General features: G+C 34.1%; 1 pseudogene; it reads right to left on the bottom strand.

Annotated features, from left to right (window-relative positions):
• Window positions 1–11960: 11960 nt before the first annotated feature.
• LOC149232230 (UDP-arabinopyranose mutase 1 pseudogene) lies at window positions 11961–13061 on the bottom strand (annotated as a pseudogene).
• Window positions 13062–17919: the final 4858 nt, after the last annotated feature.

Raw genomic sequence — 17919 nt, 5'->3', positions numbered from 1 at the left:
GTTCAGATGTTAGACGTCATAGGGTTTGTGCAGAGCAGTGTAGAGGCTAATGCACAAGGTCTGAGAGGACAGGTTTATGAAGAGAAGTTGTGTCGGGATTACTTGTGGAGGAAGGGTAATTCCCTCACATAATTTTTCCATATTTTTTTGTTTTTTGGATTACAACTTGAGCTTCCACAGTTTGTGCTCAAAATTTCACTACTGCATTGATTTTCCCAAGTTGGGTTCTTCCGGGGACATTTGTCCAAAAATAACGGTTTCCTTTTTATTGTGTGTATGTGCTAGTATTTTCTCAGTTTCCAACACTATTATTTCCGCAATTTTATTTGTGAAGGTTGCAGTGTGATTTATTCAGTTTTTATTGTAGTAAATATATTTTTAAATTATTTAACAATTAGAAGAATAATTTCGAGTTGCTGCAATAGGATTTCAGTTTCAAAATTTTCACATGGTATCATGTTAGGTCCCTATAATACTAGTGATTCCCCCATTACTATTGTCATTGTAGCCCTTATTGTTATTGTTGTGCCCCTGTTGTCCCCATATTGTTATTATTGTGCCCCACAGAAGCCCACTATTTCTATTGTTGTGCCCTTATATTATTATTGTTATGTCGGCTTTGATTATATTGTGACCCATTAGACTCCTATATGTAGAAAGGAGGTTTTTTCATTTGTATCATGGAAGAATGATTCATTTTGTGTAATGTAAATGAGGTTTCCTCCCTCGAAGAGGCTGATTTTGAAGTCATTGATCTATCTCTTCTTCTATTTTGTGAGCTCGTTACATAACATTTGGTATCAGAGCTTTGGATTCTAGGGTTTCGCTTCTCCATACAGGTCATCGTTGCATTTTCGCTATAACTTTTTTTTCTATGACTTTTCAGAAGCTGCAATTAAAACCCATTTGACCCTAAATCTCTATGAACCTCAGATATGAATTTCAGATCTTTTCTCGCTATATTTCCAGAGATAGGATCCAAGGAAGTTAGGGTTTTCGTAGGCTCCCGAATTATATCTCAAACATGTTACGTGGGGAAAATCGTCATAACTTTGTCTCTGAGCATCTGATTGAAATTTTGTAAGAAAAAAAACACGAGACAAAAACAATTGAATAAAAGCGCAATAACTCACCTTAACTAAGCTTAATTGCAATCAAATTTTGTTAAGGTTGAGTTTTTACGTTATCGAAATCATGCTCAAAAATTTGTTATTGGTTTTATCTAGTGTTATCTCTTCAACTATGATGCAGGAAAGGAGAACTGTAAGGGCGCTTTATCTGCATGATCGATTGATGAATTTTTGATTGAGGATTGTTTTGTATGAATCATCAAGCATTCACAAATAATATTTCTTTATCTTTATGAAATGTTATGATTCAAACATAAATTGAGGAAATTGTTTTTTTTACAAATCGGATTTATTATCGCAATTGTGAAATTGGACTAACCATTTGAAACGAAGACACATCATGAAACTGTTAATTATGCAAATTTTTCGTTTGTAGCTAGAGAATTTGATCACTTCTGTTTGAACACAATTATGTTTTCTTTCCATATTAGTGCCATGTTTGTTTTCAGGTTCTATGACAATCGAAGAATTGAAGGAGGCCAATTTGTGCACGATTGGTTTTCTAAGACCAATTTCAAGAAACATGAACCAATTGAATCCATTTCTATCATCCATAAATTCCATCATTTTTCGTCTCCAAACTCACAAGCTATTCAATCACTTTCACTAAGCATCGTCATCGCCATTTTCCTTGTAAGTGTTGCATGTTTTCCACAACATTTTCCATAATTTCCATTCATTAACCCATTAATAGAGACATTCAACTCGCTTACATGCTGATTTTTCCTGTTGCTTTCTGTTCACTTGTTTACCCTCTTGTCATTTTCCTTTTCGTTAAATAAATCTTGCTTGACGCAAATTTTCATCTATAGACCTTCCAAAATCATCATTTCATACTCATTAGATGATGGGGGATTCATAATGCCTCCCTTCTAACAAGGCTTGGCCTATTGACATCAACACATTATCTAGCTTCAGGGCTAGAGTCCTTATTAATACCTTGACGCTTGTATGAATCAATGACAAGTTCTCTCGCCAACAATCATGGGAATACATCAATGTCCCTTGATCGTTGGATCTTGGAAGTGGCTCGACATCAGCTCATCTATTCGCACTTTGCAAGATTTACTTAGGTACCTTGGCACTCGTTGACATTAATGACACGTTTTCCTCGCATTGGTTAACGAAATTCATTAATGGCGGATAATCCAATGACTTCTCTTCATGCTCGACAACAACACATTTATTTGCATGACTAGAATTGTACCATCGGGTTTTGTAGCAGGTGAAGACTATATCATTTCAGCGTTTTGCAGTAGATACAACAGATTTAGGAGGAGAAATGAAGAATCCACTTTCACCACCTCATCCATCATTTATGCAACTAAGAAGCAGATGAAATTCTACATTCTATTCCATGATCCAGCAAAAGCTATAGCTTCTCTACATATGCACAGTTTTTCCACTTGCTAGGTAAGTAAAGGTATGTTATTTTCTAGCTTTTAATCATAGAATTCCTTGAATACTGAAATTATAATTTTTGGAAAATACTTCACCATATTTCCTTTCTCATTTGAAAAAAAAAAACTGTAAATACCTTTGGTTGGGGGGTGGGGGGGTGAGGAGAAGGGACATCCATTTATTATCACATCCATATCACTTCATTTCATCCTAACATACTTGTCCTAATCAATTATGATTGCATTATGGTTCAAAGTTTATGTGATTTGCAAGTAAATGCCTAAATGATGAGCATATTGTATGGTTGATTTAAAGATGTATTTTTAAATATGTTCAGTGAATCTTGCTGCGCCAAAAGGAAACAAGGCATTGGTACACAAGAGCCAATACCAATTAAGATTTGGTTGTCACACAAGGACCAACCAAACATGTTGCAATTCAATGTATGATAAGGAATACTTTGCAAAAAGAAACGAAATTGTCAAATGCAAAGTTTAAGGACAATTAATAGAAGCCAAACTCATTCAAACGTAAATCATGATTAAGAAATGCAGTAGATTGAATGAGGACATGCAATAACGTCAGTTGGGGGTATGTAGAGTCTCCAAAATGTCCTCAAAATATCATCCACTTTCACCTTTATTGCCACCATTTAACTCACATGTCGCAACTCCATAGCATATAACATTTCATTAGCCTCCATTTTCATGATTACATGGGGTTACCTTTGTGTTTTCCAAAAGCTAATGATTTCTAGTATTTTAAGTGAATTTATTGTTGAAACTTAGAAAATTGACATATACCTTCTAATAATTAAAAGTGGCTTGAGTTTCATGAGATGTGTAGGTCATTTGGAAGCTTCCAAGGTACCCTTATGTGGCCTCCAATGCTCAAATTCGAATTCCCTTCAAGATATGGAAGAAGATTTGCATAAAGGTCAAAGAGGATATGTGTATCATCATTACCTATTTGAGTTGTAACTCTATATGGGCCTCATAACTACCTATTTGAGTTGTAACTCTATGAGATTTTATAGGGATCTGGGGAAAGAATAATGGACCTCCATTAATGAGGTAGCTTCTTATGTTTTTGTATAAATAGGAGAGCCTCCTCCTTTCAGAGGCATGTGTAAAGTTGGAGATACTTAGGTGTTCAAGTTAATATTACTCATGTTTGAATGGAATTTAGATTTAGCACCATGAGCACGAGTGATGTTCACCTCTTTCTGGTCATGCTTGCATTGGGAGCCTCTCAAATCGCCATCTCTCATGCTTTTGGATTGGCCACCTATAATGTGTGAGAATTATTGTTTTTCATAGATTAAGATTTATACTTTCATAGATTAAGATTTATTTTTTTCATATCTTTTCCTATGTGAGAGGTTAAGAGTGATTGTTTTTTATTTTCTTTCATATCTCTTCCTGTGTGAGAGGTTAAGAATGACTGTTTTTGCTTTCATTTCATCTCATGTGCTTTTGATTATTTATTTCATAGGACCCTGATATGATAATGCACACATGATCCCTTAGAGTAGATTTCATTTCATGCAATTTCAATTCCGGCAAGTGTGGTATATTAATATTTGCTTCCTGCAAGTGTGGTAGATTAAGATTTCAATTCCTACAAGTGTGATGGATTAAGATTTAAATTCCATGCACTGTACTATAATTTCTTTTGAATTGATTTTTGAATTTGAATAGGTGAATTTGGTTTGTCGTTATTTGGTTTCGCAGTTATATTGATCTAAATTGAAAGTTAATTTCTAGCATATATACTGCATGCACGCTTCAAAAGTTTTACGAAATTCCCGGGTTGACAATTAAATGATATGTAATTAATTTGCGTCAACACAACTACAAGGCTCTCCATGTTACAGGCGGTGGAGATTGGAATTAAGAAGTTGAAAACATGAAAGACAAAGGACTTGGTTGAACTCCAAGCAGAGTATCTAAAATGGGGAATGAACACTCTTGCACCACACATCATGGAAATATTCAATAACATCATTCAGCAAGGTCTCCCAAGGGACTGGACAACTAGACTAGAAATACCCCTTTTTAAAAGTGGAGGCATTAATAATCCTTCCAATTATAGAACCATTATGATCAATCCTTTGTTTGCAAATATTTTGGGTAACATGGTAGAAAATAGAATCCGTAACTGGGCAGAAGTAAAAGAAAAGAGGGCAAAAGAACAAGCAGGTTTTAGGCCGAAGCATTCTACAGTGTATCATGGTATCACATTGGGACACATTATTGAAAAGGTTTAGGGGGACAAAGAAGAAGTATTCTACTGCTTTGTGGACTTCAAAAAGGCAGTTGACACAGTCCCTAGAGATAAGTTGTGGTGTAGAATGGAAGAGCTTGAATTTCATTCGCATTATAGATATGTTGTCCATAGACTTTATGAAGAGGTGAAAGTCAAAATTAGAACCTCAATGAGTATTTCAGAAAGCTTTAGAAGTGACATTGGAGTCAAGCAAGGTAGCACTCTATCTCCTACTCTTTTTGGTTTATATATTGATAAACTTGAAGAGTGGCTAAATCTGCAAGGTGGAGATGGTGTTCGGTTGGGGGAGTTTGTGATAAAACTTCTTTTATATGCTGAAGATCTTGTTTTGATATCTAAATTGGGCCATGGATTGCAGATGCACTTATATGCTCTTGAGCATTTTTATAGAGGAGTGGGGATGTAAGTCAATATTAGCAAGACCAAAATAATGATTTTCTCTAACAAAAGGAAGCAGAGCCAGTGTACGTTCTTCTTTCAAGGCAACATTCTCGAAGAAGAAAATGAGTACAAGTACCTCGGGATTGATTTCAAAAATAAAAAAATTATTGGGAGGACCGCAGGAAGAAGAGAATTTCAAGAGGGTGGAAAGCATTATATTCTCTTCAAAATAGTTAAAGTGATTTTTTGACTCCTAGTTTGTCCAGTGATGCTATATGGATGTGAATTTTAGGTTGGCAACACTCCCGTCTTAAAATGGAAACAAATTGAGAAAATCCAAAAATGCTCGATCATGAGCAAGTTAAAAATAAAAAGTTTGGTACCTTATGAGATAATGTTGACTGAAACAGGAGTAACTCCCATTGAAGCAATTGCTATGGTGCAACTCAAAATATATCTTAAAAGAATTGAGCAAATGGGAGTAGGTAGATGGCTTAATGTTATTTTCAATGAAGGCATGAGTGAAAGAAAGAAAACATGGATGAGACAAAACCACACATGGATGCAAAAATTGAATATCTACCTCAATGTCTGTCCCACAAATAGAAAGGAGCTAAATGATTTCGTTATAGACAAGTTTCGTAAACGGGTATGGGGAAAAGAGTTGGGTAGAAAGAAGAAGTACTACATTAAGGAATTCAACCCTATGTGTAATCTCCAACAAAAGGAGTACATTAGAGATAGCATTCCGTGGAGGGAAAAGGTTATTATTTCTCAATTAATAGCCAACTCACATAAAACTCGGTGTGAAATAGGATGGTGGAAAAGACCTAAAGAAGCTTGGGAAGAACAGGTGTGAACATTTTTCACGTCTCGGGTAGTGGAAGTGGAAAAGCATTTCACTTTGGAATTTGATGCATTCAAAGACATCAAAGAAAGTTATGGGAATAGGTTAGCATCAGTTTCTTGGCATTGTCCTTTCAGCAAGGGGATTATTGGCAGGTTGGGCCAACTCATCAGTAGTTTGAATAAGAAAATGATTGAATTGAAAAAAGTGAAGAATTGGGAACTAATGGTCCCACCGACTATTTTTAGTCTCATGGATGTTAAAATATCATTTCATATACTGCCAACCCATTAATGTATCAATGTCACAGTATATATTGGTAGTTGAGGCCTTGGATCCAAGCTCACGAGGAAGGATATCAGAAGTTGAGCAGTATGTTGAAGTGACAACCTTCCTCTACATAAGGTTGCTCATGGCTGCACGTGACATAAATGTGTAGAGTATGCCGAATGGACACACACGTCCCAAAGAGTATTGTATGAGAGAGAAAAATTTAGTGATGTGATAGAAATAGACAAATTGGAGAGTAAATAGTTTGGGAAAAGCTAGAGTCTTACATCTTCTCTTTTCACAAGTTTCCTAGGGAGTGCAAAGATCCATTCCTCAACATTTTTTCATTTTTCGTAGGTTGGGAGTGGGACATGGTAGCGGATATCATGGGAAGGACTGTTTTGGATAGGCTACAAGGTAGAGCACTTGTGACCAAAGGGAAAAATGGGATAGTCATTGTCGTACACATACATGATGTCGTTATGGAAATCAACAGAAGGAGAACAGAGGGGGTGAAATTCAACTTCACTATAATAAGGTAATTTCTGTACTTTTTGGGAAATGAGGATGAAAAGCTATCAAATGTATGATCTTGATCCATTTATTTTTTATACCATGTCTATGTTATAACTAACCATGATGTAATCGAAGGGAGGGAATTTGTTTTCGCTAACCAGAAATAATGGTATCATGTGTATCAACAGTGCTTTGTGCACTTAAAGTAATGTTTCATTGAAAAAATAAGTTACTAGATTATATTTCACTGACCATTCTTGCATTTGGAAACTTAAAACCAAACTCAGTAGAGGAACATTTAAAAGCTTTTTTTTTCTTAAAGGACGCAATTCTAATTCTACATCAACCTTTCACAGATGAAATGACTGAGATATTTAATTTATAAACCTACCAAGGATTTAAATCAAATCAATAAGGAAAATATACTTCAAATATTTAGTCTGTGTTTCTTCATTGTGCTTTTCTTATTTATTTTCAAAATAGAGCATTAATGATTTGAATATGATTTTCACATATCATTTGATTAATTTGCAAATGCCTTCAAACCTTAGGTACATGGAGATAATGGAAAATTATCAAGTAGCTAATGGGTTGTTAATTTGTAGATATAATAATTATCAAGCATTAATGAGATGATCAAAACCTAACTTATTTAGAATGACCAAAGACACAATACCTTTAAACATAATCCAATGCATCCTTGATCTCCTCTTTGAAATGGCGATCGATCCCTAGCCTCTCAACAATATCAAAAACTCACAAGCGTTCAAGTAGATCAAGCGAATATTGAAAAGGCAGTGCAATAACAAATTCTCCATTTAACAGTTTTTACAAATTATATATATAGAAAAGGGCCTTCCTGAAATAATATTTTCATCTTGATTCCATGGTTTTTGAATTTATTCAAGATGAAATTCAAGAATTCCAAACATTTTTTGTTCCTTGTACGCATGAAAACAACTGCAATAGATGTCGGCGAGCTGAGCAATGATCCATCCTTGGATTGAAGTTTGATTATTTTCTCCCAATCTATTGATTCTTGCAGGCCTCCCAAAGAATACAGTAATGTTGCTCAAAAAGGCATAGGGAAGATTAGTAGGAAGCTTGGTCCAAAGTATTATACAAAACCTACAAATTACCAATAGGGGATGATGCAAAAATTGTAGGTTAGCATGGACATCTCCTTATTGTTCCTACCAAAACTTCTTGTTAGAGTTCAAAAATAATATGAAAATTTGCATCTTGACATGCATGAAACACCACAACATGTTGCAACAGTTTCTTATAAACAAACTCAATCTCAGCTGATAGGGCATGTCTCTTCCCATGCTCCTGTTTTGCTCGAAACTTCTCATTGATGAGATATTTAGTCTCAACTCCTTACAATTGTAGCCTCTAGACTAGAATTATGTTCCAAGGTCTCAACTATCATGGGATATCCTGTAATGGCCATCCCATTTAATCTACTCATCAAATAAAATAAAAGAACATGCTCACCTTGATAACTTACTTGTGCATCAATGTCCATATCAAATAATGGTGTCACTATTGAAGCATCATCTGATGCGTGCGAAAACTTTGCGATTTCAAATGGATTAGGTTGTTTAAATTGGATTTTGTGTATAGACTTTGGAACTTCTCATGCCACCCCTGAAAAATTTCAAAGTGAAATCCTTTTGTAGGCTTTTTCATGAGTGCCTATATTACGTTTTTCTTGCCTATCCATTGATTTTCCTATCTATTTCTATTCCATGATGATAGGAACACAACACATGAATTTTCATTCAGAGGGATATCAAGTTGTTTCTGTTAGGATATTCCGACACATAGGAAATAGTTAAGTACAACTTGGTCTAGTGTAGAGTTAGGTATAGAGTTAGGTAAAGTGTGTTTCTTTACCGTTGTACATTTTGTAACTTACAATCCGACGGTCACGATATGTAGTGATCCGACGGTTCATTCTCTCCTCGGTATTACCGACACTTGATCCGTGGCTTGACACCCGATTGGTCCATGAATTCTATTTAAAGCACATGGAGGGTCATTTGTAGGGTAATCCGTGCATGAGAGAAACATATGTAAATTTTCATTCTTTTATTAATAAATTGCCTGAAGTGGCCGCGTTGGCTCAGGCCGTGGACTGTTTCCCTCTTTGAGGGTTTTAACCACGTCAAAATACTGGTGTATTGATCTGAGATCTGGTTGTGAGTGGTGTCCTTTCGGTGTTCTGTCTGAGGAACTTGCCCTGTAAATTCCTACAGTTTCTAGACTATGTTGATCTTCTAATATTTCTTGGTTTTGTATATCTCAAACCTTTCCCTCTTTTCTTAGTATTGAAGTCCCAAATCTCTATTTCCTTTCCTCAACATAGGTTGTAATATTTCTTTGGTTAAAACGATCTCTTATACAAGCATCTAAACCAGAACTATACATTAATTTACTTTCAATTCTTTTGATTCTTCAGCTTCTGTTAAATAGCTTCCAATAACTTTCTTGCTTCCAAATTCCTTATTCACTTTAAGCTTGTCTTCAGATGATAACATAGGTGCACTACATGTAACATCCATCTCAACTAAATTCTTTTCATTTCTATTCTCATAGTTTTCTTGCATTATGATTTCCTTTCAATTACCAATTAAAGAGAGTTGCATCAGTGATGCTAGCTGTACTTTGTTCAACAAACTCAAGTTTAGACAACTACCCAAAAAACTCACCATCATCAAGTCTATTCATGTTAATAAAATCCCCCTAACTCTATTCATATTTCAATATTAAAAAAGACAAATCATGTAAGATATACTAGTAATTAGCATCATTATATTAATTAAAAATATAATCAAATAACTAAATATTTCGTAATCACTAAAATAAGAATTAAATATTGAAATAAAAAAAATATGAAATAACTATTTGAAATTTGAATAATGAATAAAAATATATGTAATAATATTTTTTTAGATAAAATGTTTATTAATAAATAATTAAGGTTTAGTTGTTAATTCAATTTTTCATATTGATAATTCAAATTCAAAATTACATGAATATGAATATTAAATAATATTTTTTAATATATATTTGGTATATTTTAATGTAATATGTATATTATGATTTTCTTCTAGTATCTATATTAAAAAAACCAAAATTACAATGTAGCAAATTGAATTTTATTATTTTTATTACTTTTAACTTTATAAGGATAGTACAAGATCTCCCAACTTTATATTATTCTTAACCTATATATAAATGTTTACCTATCAATCCTTTACTTATTATAAATTGGATATATTAACACCCTTATAACACCTTATTTAAGGTTCGGAAACATTAACTAAATAAATCATATGATAAATGAAATTACCAAATAATTAAGAAAAAAATGTATGGATTGCACATTCTTTGAATTTATTGCCATTAAAATTGATTATCATTGGGAGTGTGTATTATTTAAATGAATACCCTACTTACTCAGTTTTAACTCTAAAATAAAATCTTCCTCTGTATTATGTCCTAATTGATTATCATTAGGAGCGTGTATTATTTAAATGAATACCTTATTCATTTATTCTAATTTAAAAATAAAATCTTCCTGGTTATATTTGGAAATATTCCTTGTTATATTTGAAAATTGTTGTGTGCATTGTATTATTATTATATTTAATTTTTATTTTTATTAGTGATATGATAAATTTGTGAGGTAATGATTTTGATTTTTAAACTAAAACATATAAATTCCTCATATAAAATGCAAACAAAAATCCCATATTATATATATATACATATAATCTGTGGTGACAGTTCAATTGATGATTAATATGTGAACAGAAAAATGCAAAGTTCAAAAGCCCTTGTTATGACCAAGCTTAAGAAAACAGTGATAGACTAGAAATCATCAAAAATGTACTAGTTATAACTACACGTACTAGTTATAACTACACGCTGGGGAGTTCTTCGGAAATAACAAAAGAAATTATATATACTTTTTTAAATACAATAAGAATTACTCCCAATTTCTTTTATCTTTTTGTGTTTAATAAAATCTAAAATTAAACTCCAAAATAATGATATGCCATTAATCACAATGAAAAAAAAAAAATTAACTTTTCATCTGAACAAAAAAATCAACTTTTCATCTAATACAAAACCACCAACAACAACAAGAGTGAGACTACTACAACAACAAGGGTGAGACTACTACAAATCAATTTTACAAAACATAAACTATGTAAATCATAAATATGCGCATAACATATTGAGAGAAGGCTATGTCATGAGAGTCTTTAGAGAAAAAAACGTTGTCATGAAAGGTAGGGTATATTACCCTACTAAAACACCACGATTTTACCACGACAGATAGAATAGTCACGACATACATGTTTACGAAAATTGAATTTCATCAATCTCGATCCAATAACATACATGTCATTGCATTTTCCAGGACATTCCATTTTCATTTTGCGTTAAACATTCAAAATTTTCCAACTAACACAGCGGTCTGCAATTTATTACACTCACACAAAAAACCTAATCTCAATAGCGGAAGTAGATCCATGCAGATACTCGATACATGGCATTGCATTGTCAGTGTCATTGATACTCGATCCATTTTCATTTTGTGTTGAACATTTAATTATGTTTTTCAATAAACACGGCGGTCGGGAATTACAGTCCCAGAAAAACTTAAATCTCAATGGCAGAAATAGATCCATGCAGATACTGGATACAAGCATTATCCATGTAATAACTGAAACAAATAAAATATGCAATTGCAGCACCAAGAAAAACGTAAACCATCCATCCATGCAGATACTCAATCCAAGCATTATCCATGTAATGACTGAATGCTTCTCGAGATGTCCATGTAAGACCTATTATTATCTAACCGAATAGAAAACATATCCATGCAAATACTGCATGCAGATTCTCAGAAATAATTGCATCCCAACAAATGTTTCTCTGGATGTCAATGTAGCCCCTACCATTATTTAACTGCATTAAAAAAAACAAGTAATAACTACAGCTCAACTCAATAAACTATTCATCTACCAAAATTCTCATGCCAAAATAATAAGAGGCACTACCGCTCAGAGCTTACAAATGCAAGTAATTAATGTGGGAGATCCTTGCAGCTACTTCGCGGGTGACTTAGCTGATCCATTCGGAATTACTTCAGCATGGTCGGCAGTGGGATTGAGCTCATCCCAAGCTTCAATCCAAGTGACCATGGCATCTGCCAGCTTCTGGAAATACGGATCTATTACTCCAAGTTTCTCCCTTACCTGCTTTGACAGCTCAATGTAGCATTGCTGGACAGAGGTACATTCCTTTGGAAGTGTGGCAGATTGGAAAAATGGAATAATGTCCTCTTGCCAGAATATTCCCTTGTATTCTTTCTTCAAATTAACAAAAGGGTTACTGGCCTTGCTGTGCCAAATGTATGGCAGCCCTGTCTTCACACCCAATCCCAAGTGGTCGCAGATGACCTTGACACACCATCCTGCCCACATATCGTCATAGCGACCAATAGGCTGGCCATCACCCATCAAGCCAAAATACATGGCAGGGCCAATCAAGTCCCGATTGAAGGCCAAATTCATGCCACACATGGGGAAAAGCGTACCCTTTGGAATTGTCAAAACTGCATCAACATATCTGGTGTTGCGTTCGGAAGGTTTGACAAGCTGTGTGGGGGCATCGTAATCAGGGATATTCATCCAGAGGCCATGAGAAACTGCAGTGGGTGTTCCATGGCGAAGGCTGAAGGGGTACCCACGTACAAAATCTGCACCCTGTCTGTATGGATCATACAGTGTATTGAAAAAGAATGGAGTTGAAGGAGAAAGCAAATTCATAATGTGCTGCTGGAGAGCATTGATGTCATTGCCGGAGGGATCCTTGGCAACGAAGCAGTCATCGTCAATAGTAAAGATGTATTTCTTCTTAGAGACCATGTAGCCGAAGCAACGGCAGGCACTGTCCTTGAAAGAGATGCAGGAGGCCTTGGGGCCCAGGATCCTCTCGATATCATTTCTGTTGTACAGTTCGTAATCGAAACCCTTAGGCACACTGATGGTCTTCGACGGATCGCCATCCTGCACAATGATGAGGTGGTAGGGCTCAAAGAATGGCCTCCACATCTCCAAGAAATCCAAGTTCCGGATCGTGGGTATCACTATGTCCAGCTCCTCCTTCAGGATTGGGGTCGCAGCACTCGAAGTCGAAACTGCCATTGTTACTGGATCAACTGACCTACGTGCCAAGAAACCAGAAATGAAAGAAAATGAAATACACACAACCCAATCTTCCACAACCCCAAAGGACTTTTCCTCTCAATCTTGATTTGGTTTCTCTCCGTAAGTGTATATATAGGTGTGGAAGAGCATTCCCCGGCAAGGGGTTCAAGAGATTTGTTATCTGGGGATTCACGCTCTTGCCCAGACTCCGGAAGCCTGGGATAAATCACAATTAAAGTCTCCGGTTTTGACGGTAATTTTGCTTTTATAAAACTTGCTTTTAAAGTAAATTGTCCCGACTCCAGATCATCAATTTTATAAAAACTATAAAAACAAAATATATTAAACGTAAAATAATCTAATTACCCTATATTAAACGTAAATCATCAAAATCTAATTACCCAAATATATTAAATATAAAATAATCTAATTACCCTATATTAAACACAAATAGTTAAAGTCTAATTACTAAAATCAAATCAAAATATATTAAACGTAAAATAATCTAATTACCCTCTATTAAACACAAATAATCAAAATCTAATTACCCAAATATATTAAATATAAAATAATCTAATTACCCTATATTAAACACAAATCATTAAAGTCTAATTACCTAACTATATGAAACATAAAATAATCTAATTACCCTATATTAAACACAAATCATCAAAACCTAATTACGCATGCTAACCAAACTCATTAAACATAAAATACTCTAACTCATTAAACATAAAATACTCTAATGACCCCATATTAAATGCAATCAACCAAACATAGAATGATCTAATTACCCCCATGTCAAACACTTCTCAACTCATCAAACACAAAATGATATAATTACCACCGCATCAAACGCCTCTCCAAAAGGGCTCCACGTAGTTGGCACTCCTTGTTGTTGGATTTTGCTAGCTGGCTTCTTTAAAGGGAAGGTTGCCATGACCCACATTTCCTCCAACGGGTGCGAACATGCCATATCATGTGCGCATTAAGTCAATGGGGTCAATGGGTGTGAACGTGCCATATTTAAGGTTGACAATATTTTACAATTATTTATGTAATATTGTTATTTTTATCTATTTTTTTTTTAATTAAGTACTTTAAGTTTAAGTTTAGGTATAGAAAAAGGTTTATTTATTAGTGGAGTGTTATCACTAGCATTGCTAATCTATTAATGGGATTTTATGAATAAAAATGAGATGGAAAAATGATATACCCACTAGTGGGATGCTATCACTATGTTTGCTAACCCATTAGTGGGATGCTATGAATAGGAATTAGATGGAAGAACGATCTACCTACCCATTAGTGGGACGCTATCACTATGATTGCTATTAGTGGGATACGTGGAATGTTATCACTATGATTGCTATCATCAGGTTTGTGGGATGCTATCATCCCTTGGCATAGTTTAATTCCCCTAAAAGTGTTTCCCACCCTACCTTTCTCCATGAGGTTTGACCCTGACACTTGGTGGAGATTAAACCCCACTCAAACCAACTGCGCTACATTGTCTTCCACTTGAATTGTTACTTCCATATAATTTGATATTGCAAAGCCTTCTTTATGTAGGTATAGTGGTAATATGGTTTTTTTATTAAGGCTAACCATATGGAATTTGAACTGGCCACCTATAGCAAGGAGCGCCTTAATAGTACACTCATTCACCATCAATCCAATGCCCTATGGGCTAATAGTAATCAAGGTTGAACAAGCATTCAAATCAAAATATATTTTAATGGTAGATTACTCATAGCCAAAAGTTGCTTTAAGAGTAAGTCTAATTAAAAATTTGTGTTTGATAAGTAAGTATTCATCTTTTCTAATTTTTTTTCTAAGGGTTTTAATTTATTTTTAAAGGAACACCTAACATCTAATGAGTAATATTAATTATTGTAACAAAGTTGGTCCAATGCAAGAGTAAGAACCTTATTGACTTCTTTAAAGTTGGTAAGGATTTGTGAGATTTTTTGCTAAAGTGAATCGGTAAATCATTGGAGTAATTTGAGTAAGGCCCAATATCAAATTTAGCAGTTGCCACTATAACACCAAGAGTATATCCATCAACCCGTATGCCATATATCTAAGGAATTTATGACTTAGCAAGATTCGAGACTCCACGAGGGAAGGAGAGTCCACTCCTTAAGCCTTATCACAACAGGCCAAAGATGTCCTCTTGCGAGATTTGAAACTTGGTGGAGGTGATAGCGTCCCATTGTGCTTCTAGATTTTAACATACAAACTAAACATTGTTGAGGTAGATATCAATTTGGATCACTGTACCAATGAGACAAGGTAATAATTTTGACAGCATGAGAACATATAACTATGTTGGGAAACTAAGTTAAGGTTTGTTGAATTAAAGATTAATGCTCTTATGTTTGTCGATATGAGGGGATTTTAGATTTACAACCATTTTGGGAAGTCAACTCCAATATTTAAAGCCATTTGAAGCCTAATAGATGTTACTCATAGGAAAATTTTCGTTTTATTATATTTATCGAAGTATGTAATTGTAGAATAAATTTAGAGTGGTGGTGCTGTATGAATGGATCAGGTTGAGAATGGTGGCCATTACTTCATATGATTAAAACTTGGTTTTATTCCATATCTCTAATTCCTCTAAGCTTTAAAAGTAGGATACATTTGCAGTATGTATGATACTTTTGGAAAGATCTTCTAGGGCTCTTTATCCTACCAAGAATAATCAACGCATATACAGATGCAATTTTACTTTCCTAATAAAATTACAAGATTTTATTTCCTTGAAAAAAAAAACAAAAAAAAGGTGACATTTTCAATGGTTGTTGGTGTGCTGGCAACTCTCACTTTGTAGGCCATTGTCTCCCTACTTAAAGTGGTATCACAGAAAACACAATTTTTCTTGTTGAAAACAAATTCAATGAGAATTCCAACAAAAAGTGAAGGCACTAGGGATAAGTGTTCCCTATCATGTAGATAGTGTTGTGAGAGCATTGTGAACTATTGAAGGGACGTCTATCAAAGATATGGATAAGCACATTCGATAAAAGTGTCCCGCTACTATGGAATGCAAATGCACTTGTGTAATTCAGCTTAGGTGCCTATGTTATGGAAACACGTTGTAACTTATACATCACAAAGATGAACCACATAGTGATAAACACTTTCAATAAAATCTAAGATGAATGCCTCTACTACAATGACAAAAAAATAGAAACTAAACTAGAGAAATTCAAAATATCACCTCTTAAATAATTGCATCTAAATTGGAACATTTTTTTTCCATTGAGGTATCCTTGGATTGGTGAAACGACATGTCTAGATTTGAGAAATCTAATATAAACATTGATCTACAACAAAAAATGATGTCTAGCCATATGATGTCTAGTATCAATGAAACAATTAAACAACCATTCATGTTGAGTACAAATGAATATTACAACATTAGAAAAAGAAGTTACAAAGAATAACAATCAATAATAAAGAATTAATGATTAAAAAGAAAAACAATCCAAACATTTCATTTTGCTTGTCCCTTACAACTAAAGCAATTTACCAAGGCTCATTTTATTTTTACAATAAGAAACTCCATAATTAACCTCTTAAAAGAAAGGAAACGTAGTCACACTTACTAGAAAATCCACATATAACCAAAATGACATCACAATGCATTCAACTTTACACTTACACGTCACAACAATGAATATGCTTCCACTAAATTTGAGTATACTAGATCTCTTAACAAATGAAAACGAACCACTTAATATAGTACTTATTGATGAATCATCATTGATAAGGTTTTCAATATTATATAACATGGAGAAAAGGCTTAGATAAATTCTACACGCTTCAACAACACCTTTCAAAAATGTCAAAATCATATTTTGTGGTGGCTCTATCAAGCATAACCTATCTATGATTCTTGGAGTTTTGAAAAGCCATGTTTGTCCTATGAAATGATGTCCTATAGCTTTTGGAGAGATATCATAAAATGTTTCAAGCTCAAACAAGTCATGAGGTAAGAGAACAAAATCTTCATATCTAGTTTTAACAGAATTAGGACATGTTCTCAAACACGAGATGATGTTAACTATATTCAAAGGATATTATCTCGAAACATTTGGTGAACAATTTGTTTACCCATCTATGTGGGTTCAAGTCTATGGAAGCATGTTATATCCAGACCATTAGTGATGTTTATGAAATAGTCGCGTTTGGTATAACAGTAGCAGCCATATTTTCAAAGATACCGATTCTCCAGGAATTCTCATTAATGTTAAAAAAACATGATGTTAACTATTTTAATAAACACTACTACAAATGTTCAACAAATGATCCAATTTGTAGTTTTCCCATAGGAACAAACATCTTGAAGAATATAAAGATAAAATGTTGGCACTCGTCCAATCATAAGCATATACATTAAAATCATATGATAACAAAACACATTCCATGTAAAAAAATTCCTTTGAAAACAAGAAAATGCATGTCTTCTACAATTGTCTTGAAATGATATATGTTTGTTGAGTTAATTGCAAGTAGCGATGTCATCAATATGGCTTAGTGAACGATGCAAAAGATATAATTTTTTCCATTATATAGAGCATTGATTTCATATTGTCTAATTGAATCCATAGACATAATAGTTGTCTTAGTTCAAAAACATGTAATGCAAATTTGTTCATGTCTGGCATGCCCCATCATTGGAATCTTATCATAAGAGTCTACAGACAAACAAAATAAAGAAATGAAATATCGTTTGTCCGAGAACAATTCCTTGTCTAGTTGATGTGTGGTCAAACAATACATAAATCATGAGGAAGAATGATGGATGGCTTGGTATTTGAACCCACTAGAGTTAAACAACGCGGAC

This window comes from Pinus tabuliformis, chromosome J, assembly GCF_031772625.1.
Source record: "Pinus tabuliformis cultivar Carrire ecotype Pingquan chromosome J, CPIR1, whole genome shotgun sequence".
Taxonomy (NCBI): domain Eukaryota; kingdom Viridiplantae; phylum Streptophyta; class Pinopsida; order Pinales; family Pinaceae; genus Pinus; species Pinus tabuliformis.
This window is presented reverse-complemented; position numbering and strand designations above follow the sequence as displayed.